The 23,746-nt window shown below is 45.1% G+C and overlaps 1 protein-coding gene across 1 annotated transcript in view; it reads right to left on the minus strand.

Moving 5' to 3' along the window:
- Positions 1-23,746, minus strand: part of LOC149143639 (dyggve-melchior-clausen syndrome protein) — a 161,576-nt gene that overhangs the window by 89,261 nt on the left and 48,569 nt on the right. The gene's annotated exons all lie outside the window — the stretch shown is intronic.

The raw sequence follows: 23,746 nt of genomic DNA on the forward strand, positions 1-23,746 counted from the left end.
ATGTATGGGATTGGTTCAATGATGTGATCATGATTCAGATACAGATATTGCATAGGTTTTCCATCAAATTGGTGAGAGTTACTATTTTTGGCAGTGCTCCTAAGTTTTACGAGAAAGGGTTTGGAGCAGTGTTGTTAAAAGCGCGATTAAATCGCGCTTTTTTCCCTAAGCCGATTTAATCGCGCTTTTTATGGGAAAAAAGCGCCTAAAAATTTTTTTGCCGCTTTTTTCGAAAAAAGCCCGCTTTTTTCGTAAAAAAGCTCGGGGGTCCGTGGCAGCACGATTTATAATGAAAATTTGGATTTATTAATTATTATTTCATGATCTTTGTACCGGTTGGAGTCCCAGCGACTTAATGACATGGTCTACGTCTACTACAATCTTCGATTGTGGGTGAGGCAACTTGAGAGGACATCTGATGTGGATGCCATCTCATTGGATGGGATTGACACCACTGCTGCATGGAGGGTTGAGGCCGAGAGGCCTCTCATGGATTCTACTGATGATTGGTTAGTGCAGGTGAAGGGGAGGAGGAGGAGCAGGAGCAGGAGGAGGAGCAGGTGGAGGAGGAGGAGGAGGAGGAGGAGCAGGAGGAGGAGGTGACACCGCCTACCCGGGCTACCACTAGGACCAGTAGAGGACGTGGTCTACCTCCTGTAGCTCATACTTCTAGTTCTTCAGCTTCTAGAGCACATCAGACTCCATTGCCATTTCCACCAGCACAGGCACCAGCATCTACATCTAGAGGGAAAGAGAAAGCTGTGACATTTTCTCGCAAGAGGGGCAGATGAAATCAATAGGATTAGACTTTCATTTTATTGTATATGAGTCTATGACATTATGACATGATGAGATACATTATCATATTTTTTGTTGATATTTTGAGGCTGAGCTGGGACTCAGGAGTCAGGACTTACTATTCAGGACATGATTCAATGTTATGTGTGATTTTAGCACTAGAAATGATATTAAACATCTTATATATTAGTTTTCTTATCATATTTATGTGTCAATGTATTTATTTTATGTTGTAGATGGTTTATATATTAAAAAAATTGAAAAAAAATGAAAAAAATGAATATTTTTGTACCAAACGCTTTTTCCCGCTTTTTTCCGCTTTTTTCCCGCTTTTTCCGATTTTTTCCGCTTCATTCCCAGCGCCGATTTAATCCCGCTCGCGCTTTTAACAACATTGGTTTGGAGCCTTGCATGTCAGTAATAATGGTATAATTGAAATTTGAGATCCTCACAAACTCACGATTCCAATGATCTACTTTCAAAAGACATGAAAGGCAATGCTATTTTTAGCAAGGGTTGCATGTCAAAGTTGATCGAACTCCTCATCGAAAATAGAGTCCGATGAGTATAGTTTCATGCACATGCAAGGACTTTCTATTTTTAGCAATGCCTATTTACAGGTAATCCTATATTTAGGATGGCTCCGCTAGTTGTTCCAGGCATTTTCAATTTTTTCCTGTTTTTACAGGGGCTACTATTTCTGGCATGTTTATTTATAGTACTCATTTATAGCAAGGTGAAATGTGGTAGTCTAAATGATGACACATGGCAGCTTCCAGTTGTGACATGTTTCATCTTCTATGTGGACAAGTGGCAAGATCTGGACACATACATGAGTCAAAGTGATATGGAAAGTGCTTGAGTTTATTGGGGGAGTTCTTGAGTCATCAAAGCACATGCCTGAGTTAAACTACAGGTTATGAATAAGGGTGTGATGTGGCATCAAAGTCAGTTAAATGGATGCTTGCATCAGCTAAGGCATCCTCCTTGGTGGGACTAGAGCAAGGAACACTTCACATCAATTTATCTTCAGTTACACTCATTTTATCTCCACTGCACTAGTGTGCCTAGGTTTCTATCACTTCACATCAATTCCAACCCAAAGTATCTTCACTTAACAAAGCGCTTTTCCATTGCGCCTTGTTCAACCATTAGTCTAACTCAACCACATCTTAAGAGAAATAATGTGCACGGATTTTCTTCAGTTTAAAGCAACTTCACCTCACTTGACTCACTCAAGTGCATGGCTTTCTCTCTAGCTCGTGTCACTTAAATGAGTGAGACTCCCAATAGAACTAGTGCACATTAACACTTGTACTCCAACATGACTCCACTTGAACTACACCCAGAGGCAATTCATCTCTATAAAACCCAAAGTTTCTTCAATCTAACTCAAGCGCTCAGACTTCAACTCAACTCTCTCTCAGCTTCAACCCCATTCATATCCACTAGGACTGCAGCGTACCCTCACCTACCTAGACTTGGATGGTGAATTCACTTCAAACACTAATCAATGCGCATGAACTCTCCTTGCATGAGAAATTCAACCCATCTTCCCATTATGCACATTAACACTTGTACTCAAGTGCATGGCTTTCTCTCTAGCTCGTGTCACTTAAATGAGTGAGACTCCCAATAGAACTAGTGCACATTAACACTTGTACTCCAACATGACTCCACTTGAACTACACTCAGAGGCAATTCATCTCTATAAAACCCAAAGTTTCTTCAATCTAACTCAAGCGCTCAGACTTCAACTCAACTCTCTCTCAGCTTCAACCCCATTCATCTCCACTAGGACTGCAGCGTACCCTCACCTACCTAGACTTGGATGGTGAATTCACTTCAAACACTAATCAATGCGCATGAACTCTCCTTGCATGAGAAATTCAACCCATCTTCCCATTATGCACATTGGAAAGGTTGATTTAAGTAAGAGGTCGAATTGGTTTTGGAGTTGGATCTTGTTTAGTAGCAACATACTCTTTCTCATTTTCTCTTTATCTCCTCTAGCTTCGACTTTCTTGTGTGGGAAAACATCATTGTAATGGTTCTGTATCTCTTTGGTCCAATCAGCCTTTTGGTTTATGCAGAACAAAGCTTTGTTATGCTTTTATCTGATTCTCAGAGTTTGCTGATTTTTTTATGATTTCTCATGCAATGTTTTAGAGGTTCTTATGCCTTTACTTTGGTAATAGTTCTACCATTTAAAGCACTTTTCTTCTTAATTCTCTTTCATCATTTAGAGCTAATGATGAAGGACATTCCACCACTGTTTGAAAAATATATTTTATAACCCCTGTGGCTGCTTGGTTGCATGCCATAGAAATTTTTGTGTGCTGTTTTCTGTGTCTACCTTGCAGATATATAGGGAAAGCAGGGCATGCAAGTCAAGGAACAACCCCATGAGGTTCGCATGCGCCAGCACGAACAGAGAGAAGAGTTTGCCATGTGATACTCTTAGGCAGATTCTTCTAAATGTTACACTGATATTTCCACCACAGGGTCATCAAGTTACTCACTTTTCTGGGGAGTGGATTTCTGTGCTAACAAACCTGCATTTGGATAAATACGCCTTGAGCAGTTATCAAGTTTGTTACTGGTAGATATTGGATTCTGCTGCATTGAAGGTAATGTTAATTAAGTAAGCATACATAGATGTTAGCTCCATTATGAAGCCATACGAAGTCTAAGTGGACTCACAAACCTGAGATTAATAAAGTAAGATATTTTAATTGAGAGCCGTCGCATCTAACTTTCCAAGCGAGGTAGGTCCAAATATATGGTATAGGTCCTAGGAGCTCAACAATCAGCAGTGAGTGGTTATGTGCAGAAAATCTAAGTTCTAAGATGGAACTTGCAACTGTATACCCAGTGTTTGACAAAAGCCTCAGTAAGATTTTGGTGGCTTTAATTCAGATGACTAGAATATATTAAATCCTATGGGCGGGATATGGAAGTGAATCTAATATGAATTCACAAAGTTCATGGTTTGATTCCATGAAATGGCCAAATCTGTGACATTTATGTGTGTTTAAAGTCTCCAATCTCCCAACTGATTATTCATATCATTGTTCAAGTAACACTGAGTTCCAGATCCCAAAAAATGTGTACCCCCATCAATTATGGATAACAAGCATTGCTCAAAATTTAGTATATGGGAATAGTACTAAGTAAAGCATGCAAGTCAATTATTGGAAGGCAAAGGCTCAACCCTTACTTGAGAGAAATTGGGGCCAAATAAATGAATTTGTGAAAATCTGTTATAAGTGCCCAAATCTGTTGATAACAGTGTTGAAATTGTTGCCAGTGGAATTTATACTCGATCTTTGGGAAAAGAGTAATGAGACAGGAAATTGATCCTACGACTGATTTCCTCCAAAACTAAGATTCAAAGGTTCTGCCTTTAAATACAAGGGAACTCATGGTATCTCATATACTTCTAAATGAACAAAAGCTTATAGGCTCAATAGCTGATTTCAAGGCCATTACAACAAATTATGGTAAACAGGTAAGCATGCTTGTGTTATGGGCCTCTCTTCAAGGGACAGGAAGCAAGATCCACATGAGATAGAGATGACAAGACCACACATCAAACCCACAAAATAGACAAGGAATTATTAGCAACAGATTCCTTTGCAAACATGGAGGAGGCAGGCCATGCACTAGTGGGCAGTCTAGAATCAATGACAAAGGAGCATTGCCCCACCACTACATAAAACAAGAGTAAACGAAGGTAGAATTCAGGAGAATACCGTGCCCCGATTATCTGTCAATGGCTTCAAAACCAGCACCTTAATTAAACTATCAAAAGCTTCAAAACCAGCACCTTGCAAACTAAAATAACTCCTCAAAGCAATCCTCAATATGCTCAGGAGAAATCACATGAAAAAAGCCCAACATGACAGTTCACTTGTCTTCCCATGTATCCTAAAAATAGTGCCTGAAACAAGTCAAATATTATCTGGATTGCTCTTCAAGCAAAGTCAGAAAAGATCTCAAATAGGTAGAAGTCTCTGCTTAGAAGTCAAGAAGGGGCTGGGAAGTGTCCAGACGTGTTTGTTAAGGCAGCAAACAGCAAAACCAATCTTCATTGGGAGATGTGTTCAATTATCTTTGTGAAAAGCAGATACAAGGCTGGAAACCCTGGTAAAAAACCTGATTTGATTCTCTTGATTCCTTGCAGGGACAGAAGTTAGCATTTATTCCTACTTAGGGACAGTATATCTTCACAAGATCTTGAGAATTCCAAATCTCCATGTGCTTCAACAACTGAACTACATAAAAATTGAAAATGAACTTGACTATGACCTTTTGACGCACCTTTCAGTTTATAACAAAAAACTTTAAAACAGTTTCAGCCCCTCTAAACCCTAGAAAATCAGCTAAAACTAATATTCTGTGCCTCTTAACATTTCTTCAGGTCTGCCTTGGATACAGAATACCTAATCCTGATTTTTAATATGAAATCAGACTCCGATTTCTTATTGTCTTGTGACATACCAGAATATGATTTCCACTTATGTTTCAGGGGGAGTTGGTTATGGTGACCACTTCATACACATACTTGGGTGTTCAGTTTTCAGGACCTAGATTTTGTTTGAGCCAGGCTCTCTAATCCCGTGTGAATAACGGGTATTGGTCCTTTGTTACCAGCACCATTTTCAGGATATCTCATCCAAACTGGACCCTATGGAGTCTGGACTCCATCATTAGAGCATTGTTTTGTATGGAGTAGAGGTTTGGGGACTGAGCCTATTTCATTTAAACTAGGCCCACACTGAGAGGGTTCAAACTCTCTTGGTCTATAACATCATCAGATGCAAAAGGACAGTCCCCCAACCGATCATCTGTAACAAATAAAATATATATAAATAAATGTAAAATAATGTAGATGATAATAGGCATAAATAATTATTAGTTAATTAGTAATTAGGTTGAAGAGGCATGTCTAAATGAGACATGACTCTTCGTGAAGAGACACTTGCCTAATATTAAAGCAAGCCTCTCGTTCTCATTGTAAAATCATCATTCTTATTCTTATTCACATATTTAATATAATATTTATATCCTTAATGGATATCTATATATTCCATGTTTTCTGGAGTAATTAATTTGTATAAGGAACTTTGTTCGCTTCATCATCCCAATAGAGGTTACCGCACACCCTCTCTGGATCAAGACTGTCTTCAAATTGATAAAGCCAGCGTTGAGTAGAGGTTGATACCGTCCCCTGGCTAACTGATCTTCTAAGGCAATCACCCAGTCGCCCCCCTACAATTGGAGAGAACAATTGTAGTATTCAAACAATTCATGCTTGCTTCAATCAATTAGTATATCGATAGACTACCTTCCCCCATTCAGGTATTCTTTGGATGCTCCATAACATCTCTTGCCTAATGAGAAAAATATGAATGGGTTTATCAAAAAGGATTTTATAAATACTATATCTAGGTTTCAGAACCAAGATGGCCTTTTAAGTAGAGCACCTACTAGAGCTTAGAGACAATATCATACTGTAGCCCCCTTACAACTTCAACATCGGATGCATGGGATAAAGATTCCCTTAGGCCAGTTTTGAGTGGGTTCACATCAGTTTCAAGGGGAGGTTGAACACCAAATTCCACAAGAGGACAAATTATACCAAATCTACCTTAGACCAATGTTATAAGAACCGGACCGAAGTGGTCCGAACCGGCTGGTCTGACCAGTTGGAGGGAAAAACCGATTCGAACCGGCCTCTTGAACCGTTTTTTGGCCGGTTCGGTACTGAATCAGCCATTTTCACTAAACTGGTCGGTTCGATAAAGCCGCGTACAATGCAGCACATGGGGCCTGTTTTTTTTTAAGCTTTTGGTCCACAATATGCGCCTAATATTCAAGGCTATGGCCCTACTATTGCTATGCATTTCATGGTAATGTTAGATTCTTAAAGTAAAAGGATGAAAATGAAAGGACATGTCAGAGTGGTTTTGAACTCTGTTGTTTCCCCAGAGACAGTTCCTAGCTGCAAGGGAACCAGTGCCCGGGACATCTCACGATTGATGAAAATTTGCTAAAATTAATGGTTGGAGGGACAAGCCATGAGGACTTGTAACAAAGCTTCTATTTCTGAAACCCTAGCCTCCAAAACATAATGGCAAAAAACTCTGAGGGTTGCAGGATCTTTGTATCAAAGGAGTGGCTTGAAGAGAAATAAAGAAGGCAGAGTTTAATCCAAGAAATTAAGATTCTGAAACTAAACTTCTGCAGAAAGAATCATGACAGACTGAGAAAATATGTATGAGTTCCTAGATGTGGAGCGCTTCATTAAGGGTTTCAAGATTAACTAACATGAGTACAATTAAGTAAATTCATGAAAAATTAACATGAAACAACCAGCTGCATCTTACACTGTCCAAGAGAGGAAAAACATAGAGGAAAAGTTGAACACCAGAGAAAAACAATGGTTCCAATTAACCCCAGAGCTAGAATCAAAATTGCTTCATATTCTTTGATTTCAGAGAGATTTTCTAATTACAAGGGAGTCATGACTCCAACACTCTGAACCCCTACAAAGTATAACTCTGCCACTTTTATTGTTGCCCCCTAGACCTAATTGTTTCAATCAGTTCTTAAAACTGATTCTTGATACTGTTACGAAAATTGTTTCTTTCTTAAAAGGTTTAAAATTAAAAATTAAACAAAAAAATAAATATTATATAAATATATATAAAATATTTATTTTTCTCTTAAAATGAAACCCCCCTCCCATTTATAAATATGCATGATACAATTTGGGTTTTAAGCCAAACATGAAATGTATACATAGGTGAGTGTTGGTAATAAAAAGGAGGTGCGGGTCCAAAATTTTATTATGTGTTGTTGGAGACGAAATGAATGCTTCACACGTGGGAGTCGGGACGCAGTGTTAATCTTGTGTATGTTAAAAACTGCCATTGGTTTCGTAAAAACCACTTCCTGCCCTCGGGACCACTTCTAGTGGGTTTTGGAATGTGCTAGCGGTGTTGCCAGGGTGAACTCTAGTCGTAGACTTAGAAATGGGTGGTTTTCGGGAACCACTTCTCAACAACTCATGTGTTAAACTTCATTTGGCCACGTGCCATCGAATATCATTAGATCCAAGTACAAAACACTTTGGGTCCTTGATCTCTTTTGGCACTTACAAGAAGTGCGAAATTCATTGAACCATGCAACTTTGTGTTTACGCCGGATGCCCCAACTTAGATGCCTTTGTGCAAAAATTTGCCAATTAATATTGTGCTAAGCTTCTAAGTGGGACCTTAGAAGATCCCCCATCTTTGTCTTTGTTTCTTGCAATAATTTTTTATCCATTGACATCAAAGAATTAAGAGTTGTTTCATCCGATACAATGGATACTGTGAGAGTGTTAATTGCATCTTTTTTTACTATGAAGAAATTGTTCCATAAGTGTGGCCTGTTTTTGTATTGCATGTTGCTTTTTCATCTCGGCTTCTTCCTTTTCACGTCGTTTATGTTCTTTTTCAACCTCTTTCATTCATTTCTTTCTTTCTCCTTAATTGCCTCTATTTGTGTCAATTCTTAAGCTCGACCTCTGCGTTCACGTACACCAAGCGAAAATTAGCGTAGAAAGAATAAGCCATGCAAATGGAAAAAAAAAAAAAAGATATTGTTGACACCTCCTGCGCCTCTCCTAATGCCTACACCAGGACGCACCCAGTGACTGGTTGTATAACATAAACTAGTGCTTGAGATACAACCCTCAAGATCAACGAGGCCCCAAGAATGCCATTATATGGTATGTAGAAATTTTAGAGAACTAGTGTTGTGTACACACCATGCACTAGCGTATTGCATTATTTGTATGCTACTTGGCATTATTTGGATAATAAAAACGCTCTCTTGTACCTAGGTCAATAGCTCTCGCACTCGTATTACACAATTTATTCTTCAAATCTACATTGGAACAAGCGGTTTTGGCTTTACTAAACGATAACTTCCATTACATATTGAAAGCCCGCAAACTTTCCTCCATGGAGCTTTGAATTGAATGGAATCGCTTCAAGCCACTTGTATCCTTGTTTCTACGAGCTACTTATTTCTTTGTTTATGCATTAACTAGTCCTCGTCTTATATGCCCCACTATGGATTTCTTTCTCCCTGTTGACTTTTTTTTTTTGCCTTTTGAGATGATTTGATCTCATTCTAACTGCCTCATTTTCTATGCAATCAACTTTGGTGTTATATTGCCTTTGAATACAAGCAACCTGGCAATTGTGGAAGGGATATAGTTGTTCTTTTCATCTTTGAATTATTTCGGTGATTTGAATGGAAAATGATTTTGCTCAGCCTAGGAACTGTAAAAGAATGAGCTGCAAGTCTCTAGTTAGAGTGATATGCTAACTGGTTATTTCGATTAGAAATTGCAAACCTTTTGACAGAGCCAAACTTCAGTGAAACTTAAATGTTTGATGCAAATTTTAGAATCAAATTCGCAAACAATCCTAAATAATCCCTCTCGAGGTGAGAGATCTAGATTGCCCTTCGAAACACTGTGAAAGAGCAAAGTGAATCGATTGTTGGAATTAAAATAAGGGGAGATGTTTTCCTTGAACGGATGACTGACATCATTGGTATTCCTTGAGCTAAAAGTCTGTCCACTTGCTTGGGCTTGCATTCCCAAAGTCCCAAAGTCTACACCCATGTCTTTCGTTGTTGCTTGGATCTAGTCTCCAAGCATTTCCAAAGAGATGTACAAAGATGGTCTCTCTAATTGAGAAGTTGCTTTGACTTTTACATAATTCCAATTTTGTTGATTCTTGGGATAATGCCCTACACTACCTTGATGAAGTTCTTGCCTTTTAAATCACTTAGGTAGGAGAGGTACCGATCTTTGAAGAGATGGTACCAAGTTGAAGTCATATCGGTGTACTACAATACGTTGGCTCTTGTGGGTTTTTGCCTTGGTGCCTTGTGAGTGCGCTGGCATATATAGAATATGACTACTGTTGTATTAGTGAACTTCAATGTAATGTTCCTGATTAGGAAAAACAGTGATATGCAAAGAAAATAACAAATACAACACCAGAAATTTCAAACATTCAGTAAACACCCATGTAAACTCCATAAATAAGAACCAGCTGAGCCATTTTATTAATCAATTGGGCAATAGTACAATAGTGTGGAAGGAGTGCACCTGGGCTTGCCTCAATGGCAAGCGTGACAAAACCCAGGTGATAAAACAACAAGCCCAGGTGATAGAAACAGTTGCTCCAATGATGCCTTGCGCAGCCCCAAAAATATGCACTGTCTACTGGAAAGAAACTGTTGTTAAGCCCACCTCCAGTGCTCAGAAAATTGGGGCAATAGTACAATAGTGTGGAAGGAGTGCACCTGGGCTTGCCTCAATGGCAAGCGTGACAAACCCCAAGTGATAAAACAACAAGCCCAGGTGATAGAAACAGTTGCTCCAATGATGCCTTGCGCTGCCACAGAAATATGCACTATCTGCTGGAAAGAAACTGTTGTTAACCGCACATCCAGCGCTTAGAAAATTCTACAAAATTAACCCCAAGCTTCTCACCAAAAACCCACCAAAACCCAGAAAGGGTTTGGTCTCGTTTTGACCCCAAAATTCGGCCCCCAAATACTACGTCCTCTTCCTCCAACTGCTGGAAAATATGGCCTACCTGTAACTTACAGAAAATGCTCTTCAAATCACACCAAAAGGCTGAGAAATTCTTCCCCAAGGTTCTCCTTATTTACCTCGGCAAACTCCAGCTCGCCAACTCGTTCCTCAAGCTCCCAAGTGTGCCCAGTGAGAAGCTTTTGCACTGGGCCAGTTAGCTGCAATTTGTGTTTCCCTCAAGCAGCAATCTCCTACTCTGAAACTCCTCCAAAATGTTGATATCTCACTGAAGTTTCAATACCAAAATTCTCTCGGCAAGTGCTACCCGGAAGACCCCTAAAACAATCTTAATTTAGGACAAATTAATTTAGGAAGGGACATTACTGTCCTCCCCTCCCAAATGTTGTTTGTCCCCAAGCAACTTTAGTGTTGGATGCTCAAGTATGTGTTCACCCTCCTAGGTTGCATCCTCATCTGGCAAGCTCCTCCAGCGTAACAAATACTCCCTGATAGTCCCGCTCCTCAGCTTCTTTTCCCTAGTCTCCAAAATGGCTTTTGGTTCCAAAACTAGATGTCCCTCATCATCAAGTGGAGGCAACTCCATAGTTGTTGTCACCTGTTGCCCCAATACCTTCTTGAGGCATGAGACATGAAAGACGTTGTGAATCTTGCTCCTTGGTGGGAGCTCCAACTCATAGGCCACCTCCCCAACTCTCCTAGTCACCCTGTATGGCCCATAAAAACGTGGTTGTAGCTTCTCGACCCCCTTCTGCTTCAATGTAGACTGGCGATATGGCTGAAGTCGCAGGAAAACCAAGTCCCTCTCCTCAAACTGCCTCTCAATCTTGTGTCGATCTACGTACATCTTTTGTTGATTATGGGTTGTCAACAAATTATCCTTGAGAGCCTTGAGGATATCCTGGCTCTCTTGGATCCAATCTTTGGCCTTTGGGGCCTAGCTATCTCCAAAAACAATGTCAACAAAAGACAAGGCATCATAACCATACAAGGCACAAAAAGGTGACATACCAATGGACATGTGGTGGGTGGTGTTGTAGCAGTACTCACCCAGATGTAACCATTGAATCCATGCCCTATGTTGCTATGTCAAATAGTTATGTAGGTAGCCCTCCAGCCATTTGTTGACCCTTTCCATTTGACCGTCGGTGTGTGGATGGTAACTAGTGCTAGGGGTGAGCTCAGTACCCACCAACCTGAAAAGCTCCTGCCAAAATTCCCCCATGAACCAACTGTCTTTGTCACTGACTATGGTCTTAGGAAGCCCATGCAAGCGAAAGACCTCCCTGAAGAACAACTCGACCACCTGTGACGCTGAGTACCGTGTCAAGATGGCAAAGAAGTGGGCATATTTGGTCAATCGATCCACCACTACATAAATACAATCTTTGCCCTGCACCATAGGGAGCCTTGTGATAAAGTCCATGGAGATACTCTCCCATTTCCCCTCAGGAATGGGAAGTGGCTGCAACAACCCAGCTGGATGGGTCAACTCCCCCTTGTTCCTCTGGCAAGCCTCACACTCTTGCACATATCTCAATATGTCCCCCTTGAGGCCTTTCCATGTGAAACACTCTCTGACTATCATGTATGTCTTCCGAAACCCCTGGTGTCCCGATAGTGGGGAGTCATGAGCTACATGGAGAATCCTCTCCTTCAACTGTGAACCCAGCACCAAGAATATATGCCCCTTGTAGTAAATGGCCTCAGCCATCACCCTATAGCGCTCATCAGCGTGAATGCCCTCCAAACTCTCGCATGCCCGTTCTGTCCTTGGAGTACACCACCAGCAACTGCGCCTTCTAATCATGGCAAATGCTCATGAGTGAAAGTATCGGATAATGCATTTGCTACTATATTGTGCTTTCCCTTGACATACTCAATGGCGAAGTCGTAGGCATGCACCTTGCTAACCCACCTCTGTTGCCTGTCACTGAGGCCCTGTTGCCCCATAAAATAGCGAAGACTATTGTGGTCAGTCTTCACTCGGAATCTGTTGCCCACTAGGTACTGCCGGAATTTGGCCAATGCATGCACGATGGCCAACATTTCCTTGTCGTAGATAGAATACGATGTCTCATGTGGAAGGAGTTTCCAACTTTTGAAAGCAATGGGGTGTCCATCCGGAGCAATGTTGCACGAAGCGGGAGCGAAGCGGGAGCGAAGCGGGAGCGAAGCGGAAGCGCGAAGCGGAAGCGCGGAGCGCGGAAGCGGAAGCATTTTCCAAAAATCTAGGAAGCGAAGCGTCCGCGGAAGCGTCTGCTATATATATATATATTTTTATATTTTTTTGCATTTATACTCAAAACAAACATCCCAAATACCAAATTAATTGTAGAAGACATGAAAACATGCATATTTTTGCATAAATCAAGATAGATATGGCATCCATGATTCCATTGTAGTTACTAGTATGTACAACAATCATCTATATTCTAGCTATTACAAACATACATCAAATTTTTAAGCGGATATACGAATCTCTGTGGCACATTTTGGTTAAAAAACCGAAGTTTGCACTTAACACTTCGCTTTGGTGCAACCATATACTACATATGGTATAACAAAGACCCGACAGTGACAAGGCCTTGTGGCATCAGATATGATATAGTCGTAACCATATGATAAACATAAGCTCAATTGAACCGACAGATGATATGTTTGAGTTCCGCATGGCATATATTTGATAACTTTGGCATATGCATTATAACCAAAGTCCGACGGTGCGCCATCCGTGATTGGATATGACAATTATAAAAAATGTAACCTTGGCATATGAGCGCATGAACTCCGATAGTTATGTAACTCCCCTCAGTGATGTGGCAAACATTGACGGTGTAATATTACTCCGACCCGTGGCATATATCAAATATAACCAAAGTTTGACATAGCTCCCTGCGGAATATTCGTGATATACGATTTGACTTTGGAATATGGTGTTGCCGTAAAATTTCTCCACGCCGAGTTTGGTGGAGATTCCTGTGATATTTGGAGTGTTGCTAACCAACTCCGGAATGCCAAATATAATGAACCAGCGGACATATAAACCAAAGTTTAGACATACTCCGCCATATTGACTTCGCGCTGAGTTGCTGCTATCCATGAGTTTCAAGCATTGATAACATTGTCTAATGGTTTAGCGGGGCTGCTAGGTTGGCGGGGCTCCACCAATCCTTACCCCCATTAGCATTACAACAAAACTTTAAATAAGACTTGTGCGTCACCATAAATAAAATAAACTCATAGCGGATGGTAAGCGGATATTCCAGGAATCGTTTCAAAAAATAGGAATCGCGCTTCAGAAAAACCGGAATCGCGCTTCGCCTGGAGGTTCCGGAACGCTTCCGTACGGGACGCGATTCCGGCTTAGGATCCGGGGGGGGCGATTCCTGCAACTATGATCCGGAGACAATATTGCGCCAACCCCCTCTCCTGATGCATCGCACTCCATCCAATGTGAACGACGGTGTGAAATTCAAAAGTGCCAAAACTGGGCAACCACTCGTCACCTCCTTGAGGCAATCAAATGCCGACTGTGACCCTTTGTCCATGTAAAAGCCCCCTTCTTCGTCAAATCTGCGAGGGGAGACGCTAGCGATGAGAAGCCCTTCGCGAACTTCCTATAGTAGGTGCATATACCTATGAATCCTCTCAAATCGGTCACATTTCGGGGCTCATTCCAATCCCGGATGGCCCTAATCTTCTCCTCGTGCACCCTCACTCCATCTATGCCAATGATACGTCCCACCTAGAGCATCTCTGTCAGCCCAAACTCACACTTGGACATTTTGGCGTAAAACCACTGCTCCTCTAAGATACTCAACACCATCTCCAAGTGTTGCAAATGCTCCTCCCATGTCCAACTGTAAATCAAGATATCATCGAAGAATACCAACACAAACTTCTGCAACTGCCCATAGAATACATGGTTCATGCATGACTAAAAGGTGGCAGGTGCGTTGGTCAGCCCAAAGGGCATGACCAAGAACTCAAAGTGCCCATAGTGGCACCTGAAAGTCGTCTTGGGGATGTCCTTATCCCTCACCCTGATTTGGTGGTACCCCAAGTGCAAATCTATCTTAGAGAAGTACGTGCAAATCTATCTTAGAGAAGTACTTGGCTCCTCTAAGCTCATCCATCAGCTCATCAATGTGTGGGATGGGGTATCTGTTCTTCAAGGTCTTCTTGTTGAGCGCCCTGTAATCAATGCACATGCACAAAGTCCCATCCTTCTTCTTCACTAGAACTACTGATGAAGCGAAGGGGCTAGAACTCGGCCTAATGTGCCCCAATGCCAGCAACTCCTTGATGGCACGCTCAATCTCATCCTTGTAGGCCTTAGGATGCCTATAAGGAGTGGTGATAATTGCCTGCACCCCAGGCTCCAACTCGATGGTGTGCTCAAAACCCCTGTCAGGTGGTTGCCCTAGTGGTATGTCCCCAAACACTACCAGGTATCTATCCAAGATGGCCTGTATGTCTGGGTGAGGTGGCTTGGGTTGTCCCCCAACCTCCGAAATCCTCAACTCCACTGCCCATGCTATGTCCCCATGCCTCAAGTTGGCCTCCATCCTGTGCGATAAAAATGTCTGTGGAGGGTACGAATGCATGCCCCGAAGAACTACCAGCTTTCCATCCAGCCCTGTGAACTCCATCTCCAGTTTCCTCCAATCAGTGGTGACCCGACCAAGGGAGTAGAGCCACTGGACACCCATCACCACGTTGGTGTCTGACACATCCACAACAAAGAAATGATCTGTCACCGAGTAGTTCCCCATGGTCACTGTCAAAGCGAGAACATATCGGGTGCACTGCATAGTCCTGTCCCCCGGCACCAGAATTGAGAACCCCTCGAACTCCTCTATAGTGATGCCCCGCCTCTGAACCATCTAAGCATCAATGAAATTGTGGGTGGCCCCATTATCTACCAAAACTGAGACACACTGTCCCTGCATTGTGCCTCGAATCCTCAAATTCAAAAATTTGGGAATTCCACGCAAAGAAGCAAGGACTCCCCCAGATGGTGCGAAAGGTGCTCCCACAGGTGGTGGTGGTGGTGGTGGTGGTGGTGGTGGTCCCTTCTCTGCCTGACCCTCGCTATCTCCCCCACCAAACTCCAACTCCACATCATCCTCTTGGTCACTATCTGAGAAGACCTCGATATAGTGAGCCTTTCTTGTTGTGCACCGATGGGCCTGGTGCCCATGGCTCCCGACAAGTAAAGCGTAGTTTCCTCCTCCAGAGGTCCCTCCTAGTCTCCTCATCTAACTGCCCACGCCCCTAGGTTGCTCGCTGTGGTGGCGATCAAGAGTCACCTCCCTTCTGTGGGCAGGTAGTCTGTGATGGAATGTGTGCTCTGGTCTTGGGGATTTCCCCCTGCAAATCTCTAGCACAAGTCATTACCTCCTGCAAAGTAGAGGGACTGCGTGACTTCACCAGTCCACGCAATGGTTCAAGTAACCCCTCTATGAATATGTACATCCTCCTAGCATCGGATAGGTCTCACACCATAACTAAAACCCTCAAAAACTCCGATATGTAGTGCGCAAGGTGGCCAATCTGTCTAAGTTGGGTCAACTCCCTGAAGTGACCCTCTGGGTCCCTCTTATCAAAACGCTCCACCACTCTTCGTGTGAATTCCTCATAAGAGGTCACGTTGGCATGCCCCAAGATGGACAAGTCGTGAAACCACCACTCAAGTGCTTCCCCCTCCAAGTACATGTTAGCCATTTTGATGGCTTCCACCTCTTATCATCTGATTAAGTAGGAAATAAGTATCCAAATTCTCCACACAGGCTCGAATTGTACACTTGGCAGAGCCATCGTATGTGGGGAAGTACATTCTCCCAATGGTACGCTGCAACTTGTGTACTCGGTCCCCCACTATACTTGCCCTTCTCATTCTGTTTGCATTGGCAATAGTCTCTAAATGAAAAGGCTTCTTTGAAATCTTGCCCCATGGATTGCCACTCCCTAAAGAAATCTCACAAGGGCATCCGGTCCTCCATGCTCACTAGGTGTTGATGGTAGGAAAGTAGGCAGTGTGGTTTTGGATGGCCCACTGAAAGCTGGTGTGTGAGTGGCTGGTGAAGGGTGGTCATATTGTTGTGAGGCCCCTGAAGTCTCTCCAAATAAGAACTCACGACGAAGGCTCTTGTCCCTATTCTGTTGTTTGATCTCCTCCAACATCTTTTTCTGTCCCTTAGCCAAATCATTCAGGGCCTTCAAGAGGCTATCGAATGTTGCTTCATCCTTGCTCCTTGGCTCCCCCATCTCAACTACGACAACTTCCTTCCCATGTGCCTCCATATCAGGTGTAATATCCAACTCTCTTTCCCTGCTCCTGTACCTCTGCCTCAGGTAAGTCACGTTTTGTCGATCCTCTTCGTTCATAGGAAATTTCCCCCACGGTTGAGCCAAGATTTGAACTCTGATACCACCGTAATGTTGCTAATTAGGAAAAACAGTGATATGCAAAGCAAATAACAAAGACAACACTAGAAATTTCAAACATTCAGTAAACACCCATGTCAACTCCAAAAATAAGATCCAGCTGAGCCATTTTAATAATCAATTGGGGCAATAGTACAATAGTGTGGAAGGAGTGCATCTAGGCTTGCCTCAATGGCAAGCATGACAAAACCCAGGTGATAAAACAACAAGCCCAGGTGATAGAAACAGTTGTTCCAATGATGCCCTGCGTTGCCGCAGAAATATGCACTGTCTGCTGGAAAGAAACTACTGGAAACCCCACCTCCAGTGCTCAGAAAATTCTGCAAAATTAATCCCAAGCTTCTCACCAAAAACCCACCAAAATCCAGAAAGCGTTTGGTCTAGTTTTGACCCCCAAAATTCAGCCCCCAAATGCCATGTCCTCCTCCAGCCACTGGAAAATACGGCCTGCCTGTAACGTATAGAAAATGCTCTCCAAATCACACCAAAAGGCAGAGATATTCTTCCCCAAGGTTCTCCTTATTTCCCCCGACAAACTCCAGCTCCTCAACGCATTCCTCAAGCTCCCACATGTGCCCAGTGAGAGGCTTTTACACTGGCCCAGGTAACCATCGTGCACGGTGAACCGGCGGACATACACAGCAAGCCGAGCTGCGGGTGCGGTCACCCGAGCTGGCGAACGGGCACGGCAAGTCAAGGTTCGTTGCGAGCTAGTGTAACGCCCTCGCGACTTGGGCAAGAGCGCGACGGGCAAAACACCTTCACACGACGATTAGGCGGGCGACCCGGGCAGGGCGACCCGTGGGCGACCCGCACACGACGGGCGGGCGACCCATGGGCGACCCGCGCCCGATGGGCAGATGACCCGAGCGACGGACAACGCGGGTGGACAGCGCGGTTGTGTGGAGCGCGGGTATGACAGCAGCGGGCGCGATTCAACAAAGGCGGGCACGGTTCGAGCAGCGGACGGGGAGTGCGAAGGAAGGGCGACCCGGGCGGGCGCCCCTTCACACGACGGGCGGACAATGCGACAGCAACCGGGCAGCGTGCGACAAAGGGCGGACAGCAGTGCGACGTAAGGGCGAGCTGGCTGCGACGTTATGGGCGCACATATGTAACTTAAGGAAAATATGCGATGGAGTGTGGAAGCTTTATATTGGGCGTAGGGAGGCCTTGCACTTGGGCAAAGGCCGACCTACCAAATAATAAAGCAAGGGCTCCTAACATGTTTTAGGGGGTCGGCTTGAGAGCTTGACACCCCTCCATCGAATGGATAGCCAGCGTATATATTGGCAGCGCAGAGGCTTCATTTCATCATCAAGCACTTCGCTCTCTCTCTACATTCGATCTAGAGGTAAAGAGGACGCAGCAAGAAGTGCGCATCTCTCATGCGCATAAGAGAAGTGCGCAGTTTTACCAAGGGACTGTTTGTGGGACGACGGTACACGGTAAAAGGCAGTTTGGTGCGGAATCGAATTGGAGGAGTTCTGGTGGCTCGGGTGAGCACGCTCCTACCAAGAGAGGTTGGCATTGAATTGTAAAAAGGCTGTCTATGCCTATATTGTAAAAGATTCTAAGTGTTGGCCGAGGACTTTGCCCGGCACACTTGTATGTATTATTGAAGAATTTCATAATATATTGATATCGGGCGAACTTGTTCGGGAGTTGCCCCTCCCTCTATAATTGTGTGCAATTGTTATGTTCATGGTTTAATTGCATATTGATTATGAACGTGTATGAAGATTAATGCATTTTGCTTAATTGAGAAGATGAATTAAGTATGTTTATGTGAAAGGCGTAGTCCATATGTACAAGTATTAACAAAAAGAAAGTACACGGTGGTGCCGCACCTCGCCAGACACGGTTGGAAGACTACCGTAACGCCCTCGCGACTTGGGCAAGAGCGCGACGGGCAAAACACCTTCACACGACGGTTAGGCGGGCGACCCGGGCAGGGCGACCCGTGCACGACAGGCGGGCAACCCGCGGGCGACCCGTGGGCGACCCGTGCACGACGGGCGGGCGACCCGTGCACGGTGAGCCGGCGGACATACACAGCGAGCCGAGCTGCGGGTGCGGTCACCCGAGCTGGCGAACAGGCACGGCAAGTCAAGGTTCGGTGCGAGCTGCGGACAGGGCGAGCTGGTGCGGTGGACAAGGCGGACAGACGAGCTGGTGCGGCGGACAGAAGGGCGACCCGTGGGCGACCCGCACACGACGGGCAGGCGACCCGTGGGCGACCCACGCCCGATGGGCAGATGACCCGAGCGACAGACAACGCGGGTGGACAGCGCGGTTGTGTGGAGCGCTGGCATGACAAGCAGCGGGCGCGATTTAACAAAGGCGGGCACGGTTCGAGCAGCGGACGGGGAGTGCGAAGGAAGGGCGACCCGGGCAGGCGCCCCTTCACACGACGGGCGGACAATGCGACAGCAACCGGGCAACGTGCGACTAAGGGCGAACAGCAGTGCGACGTAAGGGCGAGCTGGCTGCGACGTTATGGACAGCACCTATGTAACTTAAGGAAAATATGTAATGGAATGTGGCAGCTTTATATTGGACGTAGGGAGGCCTTGCACTTGGGCAAAGGCCGACCTACCAAATAATAAAGCAAGGGCTCCTAACATGTTTTAGGGGGTCGGCTTGAGAGCTTGACACCCCTCCATCGAATGGATAGCCAGCGTATATATTGGCAGCGCAGAGGCTTCATTTCATCATCAAGCACTTCGCTCTCTCTCTACATTCGATCTAGAGGTAAAGAGGACGCAGCAAGAAGTGCGCATCTCTCATGCGCATAAGAGAAGTGCGCAGTTTTACCAAGGGACTGTTTGTGGGATGACGGTACACGGTAAAAGGCAGTTTGGTGCGGAATCGAATTGGAGGAGTTCTGGTGGCTCGGGTGAGCACGCTCCTACCAAGAGAGGTTGGCATTGAATTGTAAAAAGGCTGTCTATGCCTATATTGTAAAAGATTCTAAGTGTTGGCCGTGGACTTTGCCCGGCACACTTGTATGTATTATTGAAAGTTTTCATAATATATTATTATTGGGCGGACTCGTTCGGGAGTTGCCCCTCCCTCTATAATTGTGTGCAATTGTTATGTTCATGGTTTAATTGCATATTGGTTATGAACGTGTATGAAGATTAATGCATTTTACTTAATTGAGAAAGATGAATTAAGTATGTTTATGTGAAAGGCGTAGTCCATGTGTGCAAGTATTAATAAAAAGAAAGTACACGGTGGTGCCGCACCTCGCCAGACACGGTTGGAAGACTACCGTAGGCTTGGGGGCGTGACAGGTGGTATCAGAGCAGGGTTGCTCGTGAAGACTTAGACAAGGTTGTCTTGGTTGAAATTGAAGGTGAATCTGCATGATCTTACAGGTGACTTGGGGAAGCCGATGAATGGTTGAGACTAGGTCACAGAAGAAGATGGCAGCTAACTCTCAAGCTGGGTCTAGCCATACAATGAAGGACACCGTGAAGGATACTACTCTTGGGTTCATGGAGAAGGTGATTGAAAGAATGGAGACTTTGGAGAATTCCTGGAACCAAGATGTGGACTCACTTGCTAAAGAGCGAGAAGCCATCTCAAAGGTCAGGGAAGAGCTTGAAGAACTCCGTGCACAACATGATGAGCTCAAGACACAGTATGAGTACACCGATCTTATGTGTACACAACTTGAAGTAAGGGTCAAGGAGGTCGAAGAATCAAGAGATCAGGGTCTTGCAGAGATCGTGAACTTGAAAGGAACTCTTGACAAGGTAAATAAAAATCTCGATCAAGCCAAGGATGAGATTGCGGTATTGAAGAGGGCCATGAGACATAACTCAGGTGGAGGAGTGCCTCATGTGAAGGTCAAAGAACCGGAATCTTATGATGGTACAAGGAGTGCGAAGACTCTTGGCAACTTCTTGTGGGACATGGAGCAGTACTTGGAACGATTGAGTCTACCTGATGGGGAGACACAAGTCAAGGTGGCCGCTCAATTCCTGACAAATGATGCCAAGATGTGGTGGCGAAGGAGGGTGGATCAGATTATCAATGGTAATGCTGATGACATCACTTCGTGGGATGACATGAAGAAAGCTTTGCAGACCCATTTCAGTCCTCAGGATGAAACGTGGGAAGCAAGGACGAAGATCAAGTTCATCAAACAAACCGGAAGCCTACAAGCATACCAGCGAGAGTTCTCAAGTGCAGCTCTGGAACTTCCCGACATGGCGGAAAGGGACAAGGTGTTCAACTTTATTATTGGGTTGAAGCCTTGGGCACGCAATGAGGTGAAGAGGCAGAAAATTAGAACACTTGAGGAAGCTTTTGCTGCGGTTGACAGGTTGGTGGACCACTACGATGAGACTTCTAATGAGAAAAAGAAGTCCGACAAGCCAAAAGAAAAAAAGAAGGAGGATGCTCCGAAATCAGATGATAGTCCGAAAGCAAAGAAGCCTTTGAAGTGTTGGATATGTGCAGGACCACATGTGGTGAAGAATTGCCCCTCTAAACCAAAGTTGGCCGCTGTTACACAACCTGATGAGGATGACAATGCTTCTGTAGGGATGATGCAGATACTTGGTGCCGCTGCTACTACGGAAGTGGCTTCTAGGAGAGATCCGGAAAGAAACAGGTTGGAGTATGTTCAGATGAAGATTGGTGATGCCGATGTACTCACTATGGTCGATAGTGGGGCTTCACATAACTTCATGAGTGAAGATACTGCAAGGAGACTTGGGCTGAAATTTGTACCAGTGAAGGCACAAATGAAGACAGTGAATTCTCCTCCTATGGCAATCCTTGGTATGGCCGAAAAGGTGGACACTACACTTGGTGGATGGACCGGAAAGGTGGACTTCACTATAGTGCGGATTGATGACTATGAGGCAGTATTGGGGATGGAGTTCATGAAACAGTTTGAGGCTATGGTTGTACCACATTTGAGGAAACTCTTCATTTATGATGGAAGGGAAGATGTGCCCATTGGTGTTCCAACCATTGGTGTGACAAAACCTGATCATAAGTTGGGAGGAATGCAAATGGAGGACAAGGGGAAGGTGGACAAGCGGTTGTCTACGGTAGAGGCAAAGCTTGCAGAGCAGTCATTGGTCATCCAATCACTTTCGGATAGCATCTTGGACTTGTCAAGAAGGCTAGAGCTGGTGGAGGACGATGATGATGATGATGAGATATATGTGAGGCCGAATATCCAGAAGGAAGATCGGGAAGCATATCTACAAAGGATGGAGGTTGAGGATCCTGACAGATGGATTGAGCTGATTAGTGAGGGAGAGCCTTCAGGCTCTTCTCCCTCCACATCTTCTTAGATGACATAGAAGATGGGGCTCATTGTTAAGCTGCTCATGGCAGTGAGCCCTCAAACATGGTTGAGCAGGTATGATGATCATAACATGCTGCAGAAAGATGGGGTTTCCATGGACCTGAGCATGGGATCGTGGAGATGAGTGTTGACACATGGCTAGGATGTGTAGCACTTGTTGATGTACATGGGCAGTTTGCACATGGAGATGACTTGATGGAGGCGGGTCCTTATATATGCAGTGATGTTGCCTTATATGGAGGAGTCTACATCATGGTCGATGCAGTCTTGGTGGAGAGCTACTGGGATGATGTGTTGTCGGGACGACAACGTTTTCGGGTGGAGGAGAGTGTAACGCCCTCGCGACTTGGGCAAGAGCGCGACGGGCAAAACACCTTCACACGACGGTTAGGCGGGCGACCCGGGCAGGGCGACCCGTGGGCGACCCGTGCACGACGGGCGGGCGACCCGTGCACGACGGGCGGGCGACCCGTGCACGACGGGCGGGCGACCCGTGCACGGTGAGCCGGCGGACATACACAGCGAGCCGAGCTGCGGGTGCGGTCACCCGAGCTGGCGAACGGGCACGGCAAGTCAAGGTTCGGTGTGAGCTGCGGACAGGGCGAGCTGGTGCGGCAGACAAGGCGGACAGACGAGCTAGTGCGGCGGACAGAAGGGCGACCTGTGGGCGACCCGCACACGACGGGCGGGCGACCCGTGGGCGACCCGCGCCCGATGGGCAGGTGACCCGAGCGACAGACAAAGCGGGTGGACAGCGCGGTTGTGTGGAGCGCGGGCATGACAAGCAGCGGGCGCGATTTAACAAAGGCGGGCACGGTTCGAGCAGCGGACGGGGAGTGCGAAGGAAGGGCGACCCGGGCGGGCGCCCCTTCACACGACGGGCGGACAATGCGACAGCAACCGGGCGGCGTGCGACTAAGGGCGAACAGCAGTGCGACGTAAGGGCGAGCTGGCTGCGACGTTATGGACAGCACCTATGTAACTTAAGGAAAATATGTAATGGAATGTGGCAACTTTATATTGGACGTAGGGAGGCCTTGCACTTGGGCAAAGGCCGACCTACCAAATAATAAAGCAGGGGCTCCTAACATGTTTTAGGGGGTCGGCTTGAGAGCTTGACACCCCTCCATCGAATGGACAAGCCAGCGTATATATTGGCAGCACAGAGGCTTCATTTCATCATCAAGCACTTTGCTCTCTCTCTATATTCGATCTAGAGGTAAAGAGGATGCAGCAAGAAGTGCGCATCTCTCATGCGCATAAGAGAAGTGCGCAGTTTTACCAAGGGACTGTTTGTGGGACGACGGTACACGGTAAAAGGCAGTTTGGTGCGGAATCGAATTGGAGGAGTTCTGGTGGCTCGGGTGAGCACGCTCCTACCAAGAGAGGTTGGCATTGAATTGTAAAAAGGCTGTCTATGCCTATATTGTAAAAGATTCTAAGTGTTGGCCGAGGACTTTGCCCGGCACACTTGTATGTATTATTGAAGAATTTCATAATATATTATCGTTGGGCAGACTCGTTCGGGAGTT

The sequence above is a fragment of the Pinus tabuliformis genome, chromosome X, assembly GCF_031772625.1.
Source record: "Pinus tabuliformis cultivar Carrire ecotype Pingquan chromosome X, CPIR1, whole genome shotgun sequence".
Classification (NCBI taxonomy): Eukaryota; Viridiplantae; Streptophyta; class Pinopsida; order Pinales; family Pinaceae; genus Pinus; species Pinus tabuliformis.